Source organism: Rutidosis leptorrhynchoides, chromosome 11 (genome assembly GCF_046630445.1).
Source record: "Rutidosis leptorrhynchoides isolate AG116_Rl617_1_P2 chromosome 11, CSIRO_AGI_Rlap_v1, whole genome shotgun sequence".
Lineage (NCBI taxonomy): Eukaryota > Viridiplantae > Streptophyta > Magnoliopsida > Asterales > Asteraceae > Rutidosis > Rutidosis leptorrhynchoides.
This window is the reverse complement of record NC_092343.1, coordinates 153,322,849-153,342,715: the sequence shown is the minus strand read 5'-3', so window position 1 is coordinate 153,342,715 and position 19,867 is coordinate 153,322,849. Positions and strand designations below refer to the sequence as shown.

The window sequence follows — 19,867 nt, the reverse complement described above, 5'->3', positions numbered from 1 at the left end:
AAAGGACAAGATTTTTTTTTTATATCATACGTAAAGAAAAAAAAAACAAAAGACAAAATCTTTCAAAAAGATACAGAGTATATATATGAGATCAATTTATCAACTTGTTGATTTTGAAAATCTTATGTATTTAAAAAGTCGTATTTTTCAAATACTTTAGGGGTATGTTATGTAACTTATAATTAATAATTTCTATCATGTCACTTTCATGTGAATAGTAAATTAATTAATTTCGTTTCATTTACTATTCATATGAATAGTAAATGAATTAATTTCGATTTACTATTTTGTTACTTGAGTAATGTATATACATCATATATATATTTTATTTGACGTCTCGGTGTATATGTGTGTGACCCCGAAGGCTCAAATAAAAATAAACATTAGTATGCATGAAATAAATAATGATTAATTGCATAAGTAATCATAAATGTTAGATAACATAAATATAAATGTTAGTGAAGTTAATAAGAGTTACATTACAGAAATATAATTCAGGCGGTATAACCGACCATATATAACATAAATATAAATGTTAGTGAACATAACTGTAAATGTTAGTATACATAAATAAATGTTAGATAACATAAATGTAAATTAGGCGACAGTGTCGACCATATATCATTTAGGTGGTATAACCGACCATATATTAGTTAGGTGGCAGGGCCAACCATATTTAGTATAAATGTTGAGATAATCGTGCTGATAACGTGTTATAATTTAAAAGTTTATAACTACCTTTAGTGATCTGACTCTTGGTTATGGACTACTGATATTAAAGAGAAAGGAGAGAGTAATAAATCTTATTGAAGTGAATGGTGCAAAAACTCATTACATTCGATCCTATATTTATACTATAAATTTTACTGTGCAGTTAGGTGAAATAATAATACACCCGTGATCATGAACATAGTTTGTCATCCACTTTATGTCTTTATCATAACAATGGAGATGTTTATTTATATGAATTTAATTAAAAGGTACTTGCAATTGAAATATAAATTATCTTAGATATGATCAAGTATAGGTATTGTGATGTATGCACTAAAGATAGACTTTAAGTTTCAACCCTTATGACTCACAGCTTCTCGCGATGCAAAGCTACATACCATTGACTATATCTACACAAGGTATTTTGTATATTCCATCTTTAAGGGAAAAAGGTATTTGAAGGTCCCATTTATAACATAATGGGTTAGGGATAAAAGGCATTAGATTAAATCACAAGTTGGAGCTGTTTCAGGTTTACTCTTGTGGAACTCAACAAGTAGCTTTGTCAAAGTAACATTTGAATCTAAAATATGAAGTCTATTTTGTGTCAATGTAGGTGTTGTTCAATTAATAAGAAGTTGAATGAGTCAGAAGTTGAAGTTATGTACTGTAAGTTTATATCTATATACGCATCTTTGTTATAAAATGTTGTGTTGTTGGTTAATTTCTAAAACTGAAGGAGGCTAAATTCTCGAGCGTTTGATAGTGTACTTGTGACGCCCCGTACAAAACCATCGTGTACGGATCACCAACAACAGGATCATTATAAGGTCAAACACTATATGCTATTTGAAAATCGATTTGCATTCATAGAAAATAATGTTTTACAAAAGATAAATAGGAAACATTAACATGAGTACATGATACTAAGGTCATTACGTACAAAGCTATCGTTTTGAAAATAACATAAGTTGCGAATGCAAAGTAAAGTTCCATGCTTGAGACATCTCTAAGTAATGCAGCGGAAGTCTAACACAGCAGGTCTGTAACAGCAAGTCTAACAGCAAGACTAGAACAGCAAGTTTAACAGCAAGACTAGAACAGCAAGTTTAACAGCGGAAGCAACATCGTCTAAGCACCTGAGAAATACATGCTTAAAAAGTCAACACGAATGTTGGTGAGCTATAGTTTGTTTGTATCAGTAATGTAACGTAGGCCACGAGATTTCAGTGCTGCAAACCGCGTATCAAAACAGTATGTTCAAATTAGTATGAATAAGTATATGTATAGCCGTGGGCACCCGGTAACTAGACTTAACGTTTATAACCCCCTGAAAGTGCACTTGGCAAGTGCGTATGACTTACGAAGTATTAAACACCCGTTAAATGCTAGCACGACTAGCCCGAGTGGGGATGTCAAACCCTATGGATCCATATCTAAGATTCGCGTTCACCGGTTCAAAAACCAATGACTAAACGTTACCGTGCTAAAGGGAATGTTTATGCCGTTATATAACCCACACACATATAAAGTTTAAGTACTCGTGCCTAACATGTAAAATGTAAAAAAGCGCATGTATTCTCAGTCCCAAAATAGTTAAAGTAAAAAGGGATGCTATAACTCACAGTGATAAAAGCGGTAAAGTCGGTAATGAAAGTACGCATGTAGTAAGTCGGTCCGAAAGGTCGTCAACTTAAATCAAAGGTTACTAGGTCAGTAGGTTGTCTTAATAAGTTCTAATAGTACATAAAATAAGTTTAAGTGTCATCATCATCATCATTCATCATCATAAAAGTTAAGTGAGTTTGACAATAATAGAGATCGAAACAATAGGCTGATTTTGGTCAGCTGCTACGACCTCTACGTAAATCGAAAAGACGCATGGTTAGTGGCTATGGCTCCGTATATGAGTCCCCTAACAGCTGACCAATTTTCAGGACCTAACTCGTCTTCGTTTGACCGTGGCGACGGTTTAAGTGCGAGTAGGTCAGAAATTTCAGCACAACATTAGTAGGGTGTAGTGACTCTCGGAGGGCCATAAATCCTAAACCGTAACTCGGATTAAGACGAGGCCTAAACGGAAAATCATCTACTCGAACCAAACTAACTGAAAATCAACTTTACAGTAGTCCAGGTGGTCTGATCAAATACGAAAATCAGTGGACAAGTGCTCCGGTGGGGTTCTTGGTGCTCGATGCTCATCACGGTTCTCATCCTTGATGCTTGTAGCTTCAAGTGTACAACTCGTTGATGGTTTAGCATCACTTTTGACCAAGATTCACCATCAATACACAATATGTTAAGACCAAGTAAGAATACAACTCATTCATGAGTCTTAGATGGATGATGAACCAAGGTTACATCATATCCTTAGTCTTAACTAATACAAGTCACAATAACAACTAAAGTTACAAACTTTACATCAATTTAACAAGTATGAACACAATCTAAGTCAAAAGAGGTGATGAAACCCTAAGCTAGAAAGCTTGGATCCATTTCACACAAGTTACAAGGTTACAAAGCTAGAAAGCTTGAACCTTTAAGTGTTCTTGAAGATCTTGAAGCATAAGGCTTGGATCTTTAAGATATATGAAGATAACAAACACAAGTTTGAATCTTTTTCACAAAACAACATGATCAAAGCAAAAAGAACTTAGATCTAACAAAAAGATATGAAGATTCAAGCTAGAAAGCTTGCATCTTGATTGTTCTTGAAGAACTTGAAGCATAAAGCTTGGATCTTGAAGATGCATGAAGATTACAAACAAAAGTTTGAATCTTTATCATAAAATAGAAAGATTAAAGTATAAAAGAAGTAGATCTACAAAAGTTATGAAGATTCAAGCTAAAAGCTTGAATCTTCCATGTTCTTGAAAGATTCATGCTTGAATCAACAAGATATAAGTAAGATCAAAGCTAAAAGGAACTTTGATCTCCATAAAATGATGATGATGATCATGAATTTGAAAAGGAAAAGAAGAAGGAAAAGAAGACTTACAAGTAATGCTAGAAAGGAAAGAAAGAGAGAAAGAACAAGTGTGTGAAAAAAACCAAAATGATCAAGTGTGGAAATGAGAGGCTAAAGGCTAGTATTTATAAGCAAAGAGTGATCACATGGATTGATGACATGGCAAGATCTAGGGTGGTGGTGGTGGATGGTTTATGGAGGGGGAGGGGAAGGACAAAAAGTTTACTTTTTGGCTAATGGTGTCTAAAGTGTGTCCTTTTGCTAGAATCTTATGTAACAAAGTTAATTATCCTTATCCATAATGCTAGCATGACTCACTAATTATTTATTTATTTATTTATTTATTATTATGGGCCACTAGTAAATATATTTGGGCTAATTAATTGGGTCACTAGCTAGAGTAGGGTGGGCTTGAGCCCAACAAGGTAAAAAGTCCAAAAAGGCTAACTATTGGGCTTTAGCAATTAAATAAATAAAATTAAGCATCCAAAGGCCCAAGTAATTATTATTATAAAATAATAATTAATATTTCGCTGTCCAAAAGTTCCGGTTCCGACAAAAGTCAAACGTACGCGCAGTCCGCGTTTTAATCGTAACGGCAAGTAACGCTAACGGTTATAAAGCATCCAATGGACAAGTTAAGCATTCTAATCATACCAAGGCATGTTTTAAAGTATATATGAATATAAAACACGTGTGCCAAGGTTCTAGAGTAATAAATTAACGCAGTACGCACAAATACGCAGTTTCGCAAAAATACAAGGCACAAAAGCAAGTCGAAAAAGCCGGGTCGTTTCATTACCCACCTGTTAATGGAAATTTCGTCCCGAAATTTGAGGAATGACCAAAAATGGTACAGTATTTAAATAAGAAGTAGCGTATCAAAGTTCCGTGTGACTCGTGGGCTCAGAAGTGAGTTATTTGCCTCGAAGGGTACTTGGGCGTATAAAAGTAAGGATAAGTATATGCCATTAATTAAGTCTCTTGTCCTAAGAGATCAATAAATTGATTTCGTCTCTGGTTAACATGAGTATGTCATTCGAATATATGTATCCACAGAGGGAAAGATGATGTTTTTAGCCTTACAGGCATCTTCAGTAAGCTGGATGCGTAAAATGCATCATGAATGTTACTAAACTCATCTAAAACATTGAGCGCTTATGTCGCAATACAAGGCTGACAGGTAGAACGGAAAACATGGTGATCACAACCATGTGATTTGATGTCTGGATAGTGTTAGCCACGGATTTTACTGACCCCTTGATTTCGGAAGGAGACCATAGGCATAATGAACCCGATATTTAAGAATGTTTCATTTGACTAAATGAATTGAAATGTTAGCTGGAAGTGACTAATCGGACTTATATACAATGCAAGCCATAATTATTTATAGTGTCTCCAGGGCGGTCTGAACGAACAATGAAGGATATCACCCAGTTTACCATACTGCAGGTGAACTTATCCTTAGATGAAATGAAAACACAGTTCCATAACGTAACTTTATCCTTTCAGTTACATGTTGAAGTTAGGGTTAACATTAACTAGAACAACATATAGTTGCAACCAACGAAGGAAGGAATGTGTAGAGTAACCATATCCGTGTTACAGACGTTTTAAGCAGTCCCTTCCAAGAGGATAACAAGATTCATAGATTCTTAAAGTATTTTATACTATATTTCCGAAAGAAATCGCACGAAGGGTGTAATCTTGGAACGAGAGTAAACTCTTCGAGCGGGTTGTTCTGAATTTATCCTTATACTTAAGGGGATGCGCAGATGAGAAGATACGGGAACTCTTGGTCATAAAGAATGGTTTTCTCTTAGTGAAAAGAATCTCAAAAAAATGATTCTTGTACCTCAACATACTGATTGATAGAGATGATGTTTACGAGGGTGTTGCGATTAGTCGTGAAATATTGAGAGTAGAAACCCGCCTAATGCCTTTCCTACGATAGGGTGACCACTGGGTGGGTCCCAGAGAACTGATTTATCGGCCCGCGTTTTTGCCAAGTCTAACCTTAAGAGGAACATTTTACGAGCACAAAGTCTTACTAATAAATTTATAAATCTGCCATCCAAAGTGGCTCAAGAGTTTTTAATAAAGATCTTAATAGTAAGCTTTTATCCCTAACGGGGGGCGAGAAGAAGTGTGATCCATACATGGTGTAGTTTAATACGAAAACCTTTAATAAAATCAACCGAGGAAGTTTTGAAAAGCCTTTAAACGTTTGATGCGACAACATAAATGGAACGAAGTTCTTGGTAAATTTAGAAGTATGTACAACGTGTATCATTTGCTCAAAACCATTTGACTTCAACTTAATAAAGGAGCGATTTTTAAATAATTTGGAGGTATAACTTGGAATGTATTAACCAAAATAAGTAAGGGTAAATTTATACATATATGCTTTTATAAATCGCATAAGTGACAGAAAAGTTTTTAGTACTTTCATTTGTCCATAAATCTCGTGAGGACCGCACAAATAAACAACGTGTAAAAATCAACGTGTGAAAATTTTTGATAAACATAGTTTTTCGCATTTCAAAGGTTACGAGTTGAAAAAGATTGAGTGGAAAATCTTTGAATCATCGGTTGACATGTTACTAGGTAACGAAAACTAATGAATTAAATGTAGTTTTGATAACATAAGTCTTTGGGCAAAAATGTTCACGTGTGAAGCCGTTAAAAAGTGAGGTACGAAGGGTAAAGCGTGAGGATGAGAAGTTAATCGTTTCTTGACTTTGCAGAAAGCCAAACAGGTTATGACTAATATTAAAGTCAGAATACTGACGGTGTTAATATCGCTAGATGGGAATCTCTTGAAATAAGTCAGGACTTCGAGTTATGTAAGAAAGAGCATCGTTCCAACAGGCGTGGCAAATAAGATCCTTGGGGTAACGCAATAGCTTTGAATGGTTTAAGTGTTAGTGGATGCCCTAAGGCTCTGCATGGCATGGTAGTAAGTGCCTTCATCACTTACACACACATAAATCACTCAATTTCGACGGTTGTAAAGTCTTCATGATGACTTGGATACGAATAAGCAACGAAAAATTTTGTATAATAAGCAACGAAAGTTTTATAGAAATCGTTTTAGGTGACAATGTAAGAAAAGAAACGAAGTTCTTTGTAATCTAGGGTTATGTACAACTTGTACCATTCAAGGTAAAATATCTTTTGAACAAAAGATTTGATTTGTAAAAGTAAAATTTCATATGTATCTGTCAAAATAAGTAATTATTTACTTTATTGTATATAACGTATATGATTTCAAAAATTCGCACGAACGGCAAATAAAATAAATTTACTTTCATAAAACTTTGAGAGGATCGCACAGTAAAATAGTGTAAGTAAAAATTTTTAGCAAACTAAATTTTCATATTTCGGAGGTTACAAGTTGGAAAAAGATCGAGTAAAAGATTTTTTTGAAAATTTCGGGTGACATTTGAGCAAAAATGTTACGAGGTAATGAAAACTGTTGGATCTAAATGTGGTTGATGACTATTAGTAGTGCATAAGTCCTTCGACCAAAAATGTTTAAGTGTAAAGTTGTTGCTTATAAGTGATATACGAAAGGGAGAGTATGAGGATGGGAATTAACTACCCATTGATTTTGGAAATCTCGAACTGATATGACTAATATCGAGGTAAGAAGGATGTTGGTGTGATTAGCATTGAATAAGAATTCTTTCGGGATAAGTTAGGATTCAGAGTCGCGTAAGAATGAGCATCGAATAAGATTCTTGGGTAGTCCTTAAGATAGAATTTGAATTGCCGAAGTGACGGAATACAATTTCCTTTATGTATCGTTGTCCATAGTATCGATTTCTTTCGTAGTTAGAAAGTGAGCAGATTTGGTGAGACGATCACCAATAACCCAGGCAGTGTCATAACTGCCTATTGTTTTCGGCAGCTTCGGGATGAAATCCATTGTCATCCCTTCCCATTTCCATTGTGGGATCTCGGGTTGTTGAAGTAACCCAGATGGCTTTTGGCTCACTATCCTCTCGAGGTACGCGAATAATCTTGTCACTATCAATATCTTTCGCTTTCATCCTTGAAAGCCAGTCCGTTTCAACTATTTCATCAAAGCTTCCCAACTCGATGAGTATTAGGTTAATCCTAAAGTCCATTCCAACTTTTATATCAAGCTTCCTGACTTGATGAGTATTAGGTTAATCTTAAAGTCCATTCCAACTAAATCTTATTATACTACCGCGAAAAATTCTATCAACCTTCTCAAATAACATCTGATTGTGCGTAGATGACTAATCCTTTAAAACTTCCAACTACTACTTTAAAACTTTCCAAGTTTTGTTGACATGAGGTCATTTCCAATGACCCACCTGTTAATTTTAAGGTACTACCTTAAATTATTCCTCTATCTCTGTCAGATTACCATTAACTTGTCTTAGAGAATACTTAACCCTCATGGTTGTTAATGGCTTACTAGTCATAACACTAAGGTTCTTAGATGTAAGGTTTCTATCACTCTAGTATTAAACAACTTCGAGACAATAAACGTTGTGAAGAAATGTACCCTAACTAAAATCAGGATCCATGCGAGTCTCCATAACTGAGGTAATGATTGCTCTACCGCAAGTAAGTCCAAAGTTTTTCCTGTTTAAGAACTTTTTCCTTAAGTATTCAGGGTGTCTATATCTATAACAAATTTTTGGGTTACAGTATCTAGGCTACGTGGTTATTCTTTCCCTGCCTCTAACGGACCATAATGCGTATACTCAAGCGGTTCCTACCAAAATTTCCTTTGAATCACTTCATATTCCTCATGTAGTAACGTTGGGACTTCTGTATGATTTACTTCAATATAATCACGCTGGCCTGGCGTCATTATATTGTACTAAATCGCACGTTCATTCCAATATCCCTCCATATGGTTAATGTAACGTGATCACTTCAAGTTCTACTCAGTTTCATATAACATTGCTTTATCTATGCTATCTCAAAACATAATCTACATAGTTAATCTCACGGTTCCTCGGTGTGGGTGCGTATGTCCCGCAGATCATGCATCAATGCCTAAATGTCCCGAAATTTCTTCAAAATGTTCGGGTTCAGGTAGTGTCGTTAGGTTCCTTTCTAGAAATTCCATTGGGGTCTCGTGTCGAGTTGTACGTGTAGCAAGTGGTAATACGATATGTCTTGAGGCGACTCCCAAGTCTTTGGGTATGGCTGAGCATCAGTAAAAGGCACTCTGACCTTGTGAAAGGAGATGTCCTCCCGACTTCTCCACTGCCTAAGAGTGTTAGGGACCTAAGTCCGGAAGTGTCGTTAGATCGTCGAGTAGTGGTGAAGAATGAAAGAGATAAGTGACGGTCATGAAATCGTACGGGATACGGGTCAACTTGCGGGAACTGAACAACCTTCTGTTGTTCATACGTTGTACGTGGCTAACTAGGGTGAGCTCGAGGTGTGGTTACTCCGACAAATCCTCCTAGATTGCGTGAAGTAATGTTCCGATTTCTGGAATGGTGGAACGGTAGTAACAGGTGGATTACATTACTAGTACTTAGAGTTAGAAGAGTGGGGAAAAGGGTTCAGAAAACATCTGAATTAGGAAATATAAGTTCTTCAAGTCGGTATAGCGAAAAGCAGACGAGTAGCAAGCACGTAATCAGGCATAGTAACTACAGCAGCCTAGATCGTCTACAGCAGTGCATAGCATGGCAATGAAAACAGTACTAAACAGAAGTAACAAGCGAAAGCAGATAGTAGCATGCAGCAGCGTAAAATAAGCATACAGTAAGTTCGCATGGCAGTAAAGGTAAGTAGTAGCATGCAGTAAGATTATACAGCAGTAGAAATAAGCAGTGGCATGCAGTAGTAGTAAGCAGTAACATGCAGTAATATAACATAGTAGCATGCAGTGGTCCGCAGAAACAAGTAAACTAGCAAGTTGTAGATTAGTCCTATTAATGAATCCTACTTGGTCCGGTCTAGACTCACTAATGCAACCTAATTCCCTACAACCAATGCTCTGATACCAAATGTGACGCCCCGTACAAAACCATCGTGTACGGATCACCAACAACAGGATCATTATAAGGTCAAACACTATATGCTATTTGAAAATCAATTTGCATTCATAGAAGATAATGTTTTACAAAAGATAAATAGGAAACATTAACATGAGTACATGATACTAAGGTCATTACGTACAAAGCTATCGTTTTGAAAATAACATAAGCTGCGAATGCAAAGTAAAGTTCCATGCTTGAGACATCTCTAAGTAATGCAGCGGAAGTCTAACACAGCAGGTCTGTAACAGCAAGTCTAACACCAAGACTAGAACAGCAAGTTTAACAGCAAGACTAGAACAGCAAGTTTAACAGCGGAAGCAACATCGTCTAAGCACCTGAGAAATACATGCTTAAAAAGTCAACACGAATGTTGGTGAGCTATAGTTTGTTTGTATCAGTAATGTAACGTAGGCCACGAGATTTCAGTGCTGCAAACCGCGTATCAAAACAGTATGTTCAAATCAGTATGAATAAGTATATGTATAGCCGTGGGCACCCGGTAACTAGACTTAACGTTTATAATCCCCTGAAAGTGCACTTGGCAAGTGCGTATGACTTACGAAGTATTAAACACCCGTTAAATGCTAGCACGACTAGCCCGAGTGGGGATGTCAAACCCTATGGATCCATATCTAAGATTCGCGTTCACCGGTTCAAAAACCAATGACAAAACGTTACCGTGCTAAAGGGAATGTTTATGCCGTTATATAACCCACACACATATAAAGTTTAAGTACTCGTGCCTAACATGTAAAATGTAAAAAAGCGCATGTATTCTCAGTCCCAAAATAGTTAAAGTAAAAAGGGATGCTATAACTCACAGTGATAAAAGCGGTAAAGTCGGTAATGAAAGTACGCAAGTAGTAAGTCGGTCCGAAAGGTCGTCAACCTAAATCAAAGGTTACTAGGTCAGTAGGTTGTCTTAATAAGTTCTAATAGTACATAAAATAAGTTTAAGTGTCATCATCATCATCATTCATCATCATAAAAGCTAAGTGAGTTTGACAAGAATAGAGATCGAAACAATGGGCTGATTTCGGTCAGCTGCTACGACCTCTACGTAAGTCGAAAAGACGCATGGTTAGTGGCTATGGCTCCGTATATGAGTCCCCTAACAGCTGACCAATTTTCAGGACCTAACTCGTCTTCGTTTGACCGTGGCGACGGTTTAAGTGCGAGTAGGTCAGAAATTTCAGCATAACATTAGTAGGGTGTAGTGACTCTCGGAGGGCCATAAATCCTAAACCGTAACTCGGATTAAGACGAGGCCTAAACGGAAAATCATCTACTCGAACCAAACTAACTGAAAATAAACTTTACAGTAGCCCAGGTGGTCTGATCAAATACGAAAATCAGTGGACAAGTGCTCCGGTGGGGTTCTTGGTGCTCGATGCTCATCACGGTTCTCATCCTTGATGCTTGTAGCTTCAAGTGTACAACTCGTTGATGGTTTAGCATCACTTTTGACCAAGATTCACCATCAATACACAATATGTTAAGACCAAGTAAGAATACAACTCATTCATGAGTCTTAGATGGATGATGAACCAAGGTTACATCATATCCTTAGTCTTAACACTAATACAAGTCACAATAACAACTAAAGTTACAAACTTTACATCAATTTAACAAGTATGAACACAATCTAAGTCAAAAGAGGTGATGGAACCCTAAGCTAGAGAGCTTGGATCCATTTCACACAAGTTACAAGGTTACAAAGCTAGAAAGCTTGAACCTTTAAGTGTTCTTGAAGATCTTGAAGCATAAGGCTTAGATCTTTAAGATATATGAAGATAACAAACACAAGTTTGAATCTTTTTCACAAAACAACATGATCAAAGCAAAAAGAACTTAGATCTAACAAAAAGATATGAAGATTCAAGCTAGAAAGCTTGCATCTTGATTGTTCTTGAAGATCTTAAAGCATAAAGCTTGGATCTTGAAGATGCATGAAGATTACAAACAAAAGTTTGAATCTTTATCATAAAATAGAAAGATTAAAGTATAAAAGAAGTAGATCTACAAAAGTTATGAAGATTCAAGCTAAAAGCTTGAATCTTCCATGTTCTTGAAAGATTCATGCTTGAATCAACAAGATATAAGTAAGATCAAAGCTAAAAGGAACTTTGATCTCCATAAAATGATGATGATGATGATCATGAATTTGAAAAGGAAAAGAAGAAGGAAAAGAAGACTTACAAGTAATGCTAGAAAGGAAAGAAAGAGAGAAAGAACAAGTGTGTGAAAAAAACCAAAATGATCAAGTGTGGAAATGAGAGGCTAAAGGCTAGTATTTATAAGCAAAGAGTGATCACATGGATTGATGACATGGCAAGATCTAGGGTGGTGGTGGTGGATGGTTTATGGAGGGGGAGGGGAAGGACAAAAAGTTTACTTTTTGACTAATGGTGTCTAAAGTGTGTCCTTTTGCTAGAATCTTATGTAACAAAGTTAATTATCCTTATCCATAATGCTAGCATGACTCACTAATTATTTATTTATTTATTATTATGGGCCACTAGTAAATATATTTGGGCTAATTAATTGGGTCACTAGCTAGAGTATGGTGGGCTTGAGCCCAACAAGGTAAAAAGTCCAAAAAGGCTAACTATTGGGCTTTAGCAATTAAATAAATAAAATTAAGCATCCAAAGGCCCAAGTAATTATTATTATAAAATAATAATTAATATTTCGCTGTCCAAAAGTTCCGGTTCCGACAAAAGTCAAACGTACGCGCAGTCCGCGTTTTAATCGTAACGGCAAGTAACGCTAACGGTTATAAAGCATCCAATGGACAAGTTAAGCATTCTAATCATACCAAGGCATGTTTTAAAGTATATATGAATATAAAACACGTGTGCCAAGGTTCCAGAGTAATAAATTAACGCAGTACGCACAAATACGCAGTTTCGCAAAAATACAAGGCACAAAAGCAAGTCGAAAAAGCCGGGTCGTTACAGTACTACTTTATGGTGTTTTAATTTTCAATTTCATACTCAAATATTTCACTACTATCTTTTTAATAGATGGCATGACTGTGTTCCCATCAAAAAAAAAAAAAAAATTAGACTGACTAGCATTCTTGTCTTGATAACAGAGTTAGATTTAAGGTGAGATAAAGGAGAATGTGATCACATTCTCATCGTCACTGAAGCAAAAAGAGTGTATGATGGTTAGGTCTATGTCTTCTACTCATGCTTATAGTTACAACGGATGCCTTTGGGTCATAATAGCTACTTTAATTCCAATATGGGTCAAACGTGCTAGATGGAGTGGGTCAAAATCACCACTGCATCACAATTGTCTACTCTTTCCAAATAATGGGTCAAATGAGTTACATCATGATAAGTTTGGGTCAGGTTTGCTTTTTTATTCTTGACACAAGTTATCTAATACGAGGGAAGTTCTGTATTTTATTCACTCAGGGATCAACAAATCATATCGTAAGTTTGCTGAGTGGCATGGAGTTGTTTATTGTAAGCTGATTAACTTGGCTTTTATTTGTGCTTCATTGCAGGTTCACTTGGGAAACTTTTGTATTTTTTGGATTTCTCATATATAAGACGGGCTTGTGAAATGAGTGAACTCATAAGGTGATTACTAATGGATATGGTAAGTTGGGGAGATTAGAGTGTCTGATTTTTTTCAATTTATCTATGAAGGCTGCCTGTGTGGTTAATTGGGTGAGTCATCATGGTTATCTAGGTTCTGTTGATAGTTGGTTGGGTTTATTGACTTCAAGTATAAAGTTCTTCATTAACAACATGGACCCTTTATCTATTTTATCATAAGGCAAACCTAAATGTTATGATGCGCAACTTTGTTGGATTATCAACTGTGACAACCCTTCAACCACTTCATCATAATTTAGTTCTTGTATCTACTTTTTTAGTCCTTTATGTGGATATATAAAATGAGCTTACATAGGATACATAATGTCTACCCATTTACTTATAAGTTATAACTGTCTTGATATTTTATTTATTTTATATTTTTTTTTTGACTACGATTGGGATCACCTAAGGGGGACTAAACCACCCGTTGCGATCATCTCCCGTTTCGACTATGCCGATGCAGCGATAATAACCCCGCCCCCATCGATGCCCGGGAGAAAACCTTGAAATCGATCCAAGGGCACGGTCAAGTAAAACCCCCTCCTCTTTACCCCTTCAAACGATATGGGAAAGGTGCCATGGGTGGATATTTCATGGCAGAGATGAAATTGTGTTTTTAATATGTAACCAACGGGGGTCAAACTCTTGACCTCTCCTAAAAGAGTCAGCCCACCAACCGTTGGACCACATCTTGATATTGTTAACCTTTTTTTTTCTCTATTCTCAGAGACAAGCTAGTGAAATTGAATACAATTATCTATAAAAGAAAAAGTCAAGAAGCTTTTGTGGAGGTTGACAAGCTAGAGTTAATGACGTTAGTAACCAAGTGTTTTCTAATACGAGTATATGTACATATATTTTCCAGTACTTACAAAAATCATTGACAAACCAAAATTAATAAGGTTGATGTATTTGCTACATCATTTAGATTAATTACAAAAGCTTTTATATAGAATCCCGCGAAATCGCGGGTTATAAGCTAGTTATATATTAGATAATAGATACAAAATTCGTGACTCACTTGCCAACTACTCCCATAAATTACATAACACATGATTTATAAACATTATAATTACTTTATTATATAATTTAAATATAAAAACGATATTTAAATATATTCTTAATAATTGATTTGAATTAAATATAAAAGGTTTCGAACAATATATATATATATATATATATATATATATATATATATATATATATATATATATATATATATATATATATATATATATATATAGATATAGATGTATTTTTTTTATAAATATAAAATTTACCAATTATTGAATCATATTAAGATAGGATACATTGGATTTTAACTAACGGATAAAAACTTAATTATCACCCTTGACAATATATTATATCTATATTTTCATACTATTAAACCCGTGACTACACACTAATACTCGTGTTTACCTAACTTAAAACCGTGACTCTATCTTATCTATATTATTTCTGATTCAATCATTCATTTCATCTAACACACACACGTACACAATTTTCTCAAAGAACACCCATCCACTATTCATCATCATCATCATCGATCTTCTTTCCTCAAGAACACCTTCAAGAAATCACTTGATCATAAAATTGTTTACATATTCGGATTCCTCTCGAAGAGCTCTACACATCTATACCAACAATTTCTTGATTAGAGTAAGTTTTAAAACTCTAATTTTTGGATTTTCATATTTTTGTTACATTCTAGGGTAGATATAGTGTCTAGTGCTCAAGTCCTTGTATGTATGCATGATATTATTCGTTAATTTGATCGATTGATGACTTTTTGATGAATCACGAATTTGTTTTGTGTGAGGTCAGAAACTTGAACTTGTTAAATGTATAATATTATGAGATAATCAGAATCCTCTTGAAAAACTAATAAGTTTGGGCTTTGGAATTTCGAATTTTCGTTACCGTATGCTCATGTTATGCTTAATTGAAGTTTTAACTCGTTTTATGAATGATCACGAATTTGAATGGTATGCTACTGATATGAACATGATATTTTCAGTTTATGGTATGTGCATAAATGTATTCCTCTTGAAAAATTATTAACTTTTCATTAAGATATCACTTGATTTCGATTTCTCGATCAAAAGTTATGATTAATTGATTTCGGGTTGAAAAATTCGTATTTGAAACTGAGATTCTGGAAAAGTTGAGTTTATAATCTGATCATGGCATGATGATATTTGAAATGAGCTTGAAAAATTATTAACTTTTCGCTTAGATATCATATGTTTTTATATGTTGTTTATGAACGTTTTTGACATGGGTAATGACTTGTAGCTGCTAATATGAGTTCATAGGGTTGTTGGACTTGAAAAACCACTGATACTAGATTCAAGAATCGGGTCGATTCGAATTTTCTTTAGACTTTTACGCTCGTTCAAAGTTTGGTACATTTTAATAAAAATGTTGTTTGAATTCTGAAAACTGCACGAACCACTGTTAACGTTTTCTGCAACTAGGTCTGATCTGGGTCGAACCAGGTTATGGGAATTTTTCTGTAGATTCTTCATTTAAAAACGCCACATCTCCAATTGGCGGTGACTGATTTGGAGTTGCGATGATTTTTCTAAAAATCACAGAAGTTTCTGCTGTAACTACCTTTTTAAACTTGTATTTTTGCAAATGTTTCGGGTTATAAAAATAATGATCAATACTTGAGACTTGAGACTTTTTGTATGAACTTAATACACTTATATTAACTATTTCATATAGTGTGGGGTGTTCTAAAGTGGTAATTTTGTATATATATAAACCATGTAATTTAAATCGCCGGTTTGGACATTTGACCCGTTTAAGCCAAAAAGTGTCAAAATGGGTAACGGGCACCGTGGACACGTCCGATTTATTAATGTAAGTAAGTTTGAAGATTGTAATGTTTTAAAAATGAGTTTTTTTCATGTTTTGGTCAAAATGGGTATTTATGACCCATTTGGGTCATACGCGCCTACTTTGACCCATATACGAAATTTTGAGAAACAAAGATATCTAACACGTCTAAAATCTCATTTTGGACTTGTGACATGATTTTTAAATCTCAAGTATTATGGTTTAGAATTTGAGGTGTCAATGGAAAAATTTTAGTATTATAACAAAAGCGTCAAAATGACTCTCGGGCCTACTTTGAGGGCTCGTAAGTTGAAATCGATTAAGTTTGGATAAAAACTATCAATTGGTATTGAAAGTATTTACGACAAGCTTTAAACGGTATATTATATGTATGATTTTGTTGAGTGTAAACGGGTTTAAAACAAGCGTGAAAATGGGCAGTCGTTGCTGATTTTGAACTCAACAGCAATTTTTATCAGCTTTTTATGTTTCAAGAGGCTGTTTTCGCAAGGCTATAACTTTTCAACCGTAACTCTGTTTTTGTCAAATAAACTAGCTATAGAAAGGTGGGATGATATACGTTCCAATGGTCACGACCAAAGGTACTATATCGAAATTGGTGGGACACGAAATCAGCTGCAAAATACCTAAAAATACATATACGTAAATAATATTTTTTTTATATATGAAAATGAATTACGTAAGTTTGACCTATGTTTGACTATTTGACCAACTTGAGTAATATTATGAGATTGTTGACTTGTGTTGACTATGTTGACTGTGTTTGACTTGCGATTGACTTACATTTGACTTACTTTGACTTTTGTTGACTTTTGCTAATTTTTGCTAAATTTATGAGTCGGACTTGAGCAATAGGACTACACGAACGCTATGGACCGACCTAGCTTATTAGACACTTATTGACCAACATATGTTCTCTAGGTTGAGGTCTACGGTTACTTGCATTCCGATATTCGGTCACATCTCTGTGATTTATTTCTGAAGTTGTCAGGTGAGTTTCATTTGCTCCCTTTTTAATTGCTTTTGCAATCTATATTTTTGGGCTGAGAATACATGCACTTTATTTTAAACACAATGGATACAAGTACATACTAAATTCTACACCGAGTTTAAACCGAAAATCCCTTAGCTTTGGTAACTAGTAACTGCCGGTTATAAGAACTGGTGGGCGAGAGTAGTTATATATGGATCCATAGGGCTTGACATCCCCGTCTGTTCCAGGTATAGAGACCCTAGCCTGAACTATAAAACAGACGTATACTATTTGAGTTTAGTACACGTTGGATTGCGTGTATTGTACATGTTGGTTGCATGTATGTTAAAACAGGGGTACTTATTATATATACGTTAAGTTTAGTTACCAGGGTGCTCAATTTCGTAGAATATTTTGATAAACGTTTTGGATGAAACAACTGAAATATTGTGGTCCACCTTTATATACAGATTATGCGCAATATTAAAACTATGAACTCACCAACCTTTGTGTTCACACATTTAAGCATGTTTATTCTCAGGTCCCTAGAAGTCTTCCGCTGTTTGCTTATACATTATACAAGCTATGTGCATGGAGTCATACATGCTTTATTAGAGAAAACTTTGCATTCACAAAATCATCACCATGTATCTTATTTTGACTGCATTGTCAACGGATGTATTATTGTAAACTATTATTTACGGCGATTGTCTATATGTAGAGATCATCAGATGTCGAAAACCTTGGATTTAGGTATTCATTTATGGTGTGCCTTTTCAGAAGAATGCAATGTTTACAAAACGTATCATATAGAGGTCAATACCTCACAATGAAACCGATGAATAACGTATTGCGTCAATAGTGATTTTGGCGGGTCGTTACAGGTGGTATCAGAGCGTTGGTTGTAGGGAATTAGGTGCATTAGTGTGTCTGACCTGGACTGTTTGGATACGTTAGTGGTCTAGTCTACAACCGTGTCGTTACACTTATATGTGATTATGTGCATATTCTGACATTAATATAATATTATTATTACTATCGGTGAGAAAGTATTTCTCCTTTTGATTACAAACCTTCTCCTGCTCAAGCGAGTTCATTTTCAAAACCCCGGTTATTGAAAAACCAGGAAGCGTCATTCAGGACTTTCGAAATTCCAGACATTCCTACGTGAGTTATTACTTATATATTTTTATAGATATCATTTGTGTTATATTATGTGCTTATGTGCTTCGATTAAGAAATTCCGGACATCTTGAATTGTGAATCGGAAGAAGTCTTTTCCAGCTCACGAAGATTCTCAGTAGTTTCAAAGACATTCTTACGACGTTCCCTTTCAATATTTTAATTATAATAAATATTATATTCCCGTACTATTTTTAGTACACCTCTTTTTGAAATCATTTTGATTTATAAATTCTGAAAAACGACACTTGTTTCATATCCATAAATATTTTGGAGTAGTGTTGGAATGGAAGCATGAGTTAGTGTAATATAATGACGCCTGATCAACGTGGTTATATTATGGTAAGTCATGCGGAAGTTCTAATGGAACGTGATGGGGTAAAACTTGATCAACCTTACCTTCACCATGTACCATGTTACATGATTCCTTTATTTTCTCGGCTGAAATATGAATATACTAAGACTCTATATGTGACATCATCTAAGGTCACACATAATTCCCTTCCAATCCTTGTCATATCATACTTGCACTCCGAGCAATTTATTCAAAGGTATTCGTCATCAAAAGAACATGATCTCGTTTTACCAAAATTCCATACTTAACTACAAGATGCTCGATCTTTCTACGTCAAGACGAACATTTCTATCCTCACTTGTTTCCTAAACATCGTTTAATCTCACCAACTAAAATTTCGGGACGAAATTTTCTTTAAGGGGTAGGTAATGTAATAACCCGACTTTTTACGTTAACTTTTCGTTAAAAACTTAACAACTGTTACTTAAAATTTACAATTTTGTATGTAATTTTTTTTAATATACTATTATTAATATTGGTTACATGTTTTTTTTAAAAACACTACGGTTAGTGAAAACGAGAAAAATATATTTTAAGACAACAAAACGTATGGTTATTAATTTTAATAACTATGTTATGAGTTGTAATCTATTGAATCCAATAATTTGCTTAAAATCCAACGGACTAATCAGAGCGTGACATGTGGCGCGACAATCACATGTGATTGAAAAAAAAAATTAAAAAAAAAATTTTTTTTTTTGAAAATTTTTTTTGAAATTTTTTTTTTTGAAAACATTTTTTATTATTTTTTTTTAATTTAGCATCTCAAATCCAATCACATGTGATTGTAAAACCCAATCACATGTGATTTTAGAACACAATCACATGTGATTCTGCATGTCAAATCCAATAACATGTGATTCAAAAAAAAAAAATTTATTTTTTTTTCAAAAAAAAATTTCAACCGGAAACAAACTTCAATTCGTTGATTTGATCAAGTTTGTTAGCGTTTCGTGATCATATCTTCAAAAAATTTAGACTTTAATTCAGTGATTTGATGAAGTTTTGATCAAAAACTTGGTGTTTAAAGGTTTTAGCACAAACTTACTGAAATTCGTCATTTTACGTAAAATTTCTTTTTTCAGTCACATGTGATTGGATTTGACATGCAGAATCACATGTGATTGAGTTTTACAATCACATGTGATTGGCATGCAG

General features: G+C 34.7%; 1 long non-coding RNA gene across 1 annotated transcript; it reads left to right on the top strand.

The window, feature by feature from the left end:
- Nucleotides 1–968: 968 nt before the first annotated feature.
- Nucleotides 969–13,978, top strand: LOC139876769 (uncharacterized). The gene is made up of 3 exons (XR_011768277.1): nucleotides 969–1,243; nucleotides 1,328–1,380; nucleotides 12,818–13,978. It is a non-coding gene; the product is annotated as an uncharacterized lncRNA (long non-coding RNA).
- The last annotated feature ends 5,889 nt before the right edge of the window (nucleotides 13,979–19,867 follow it).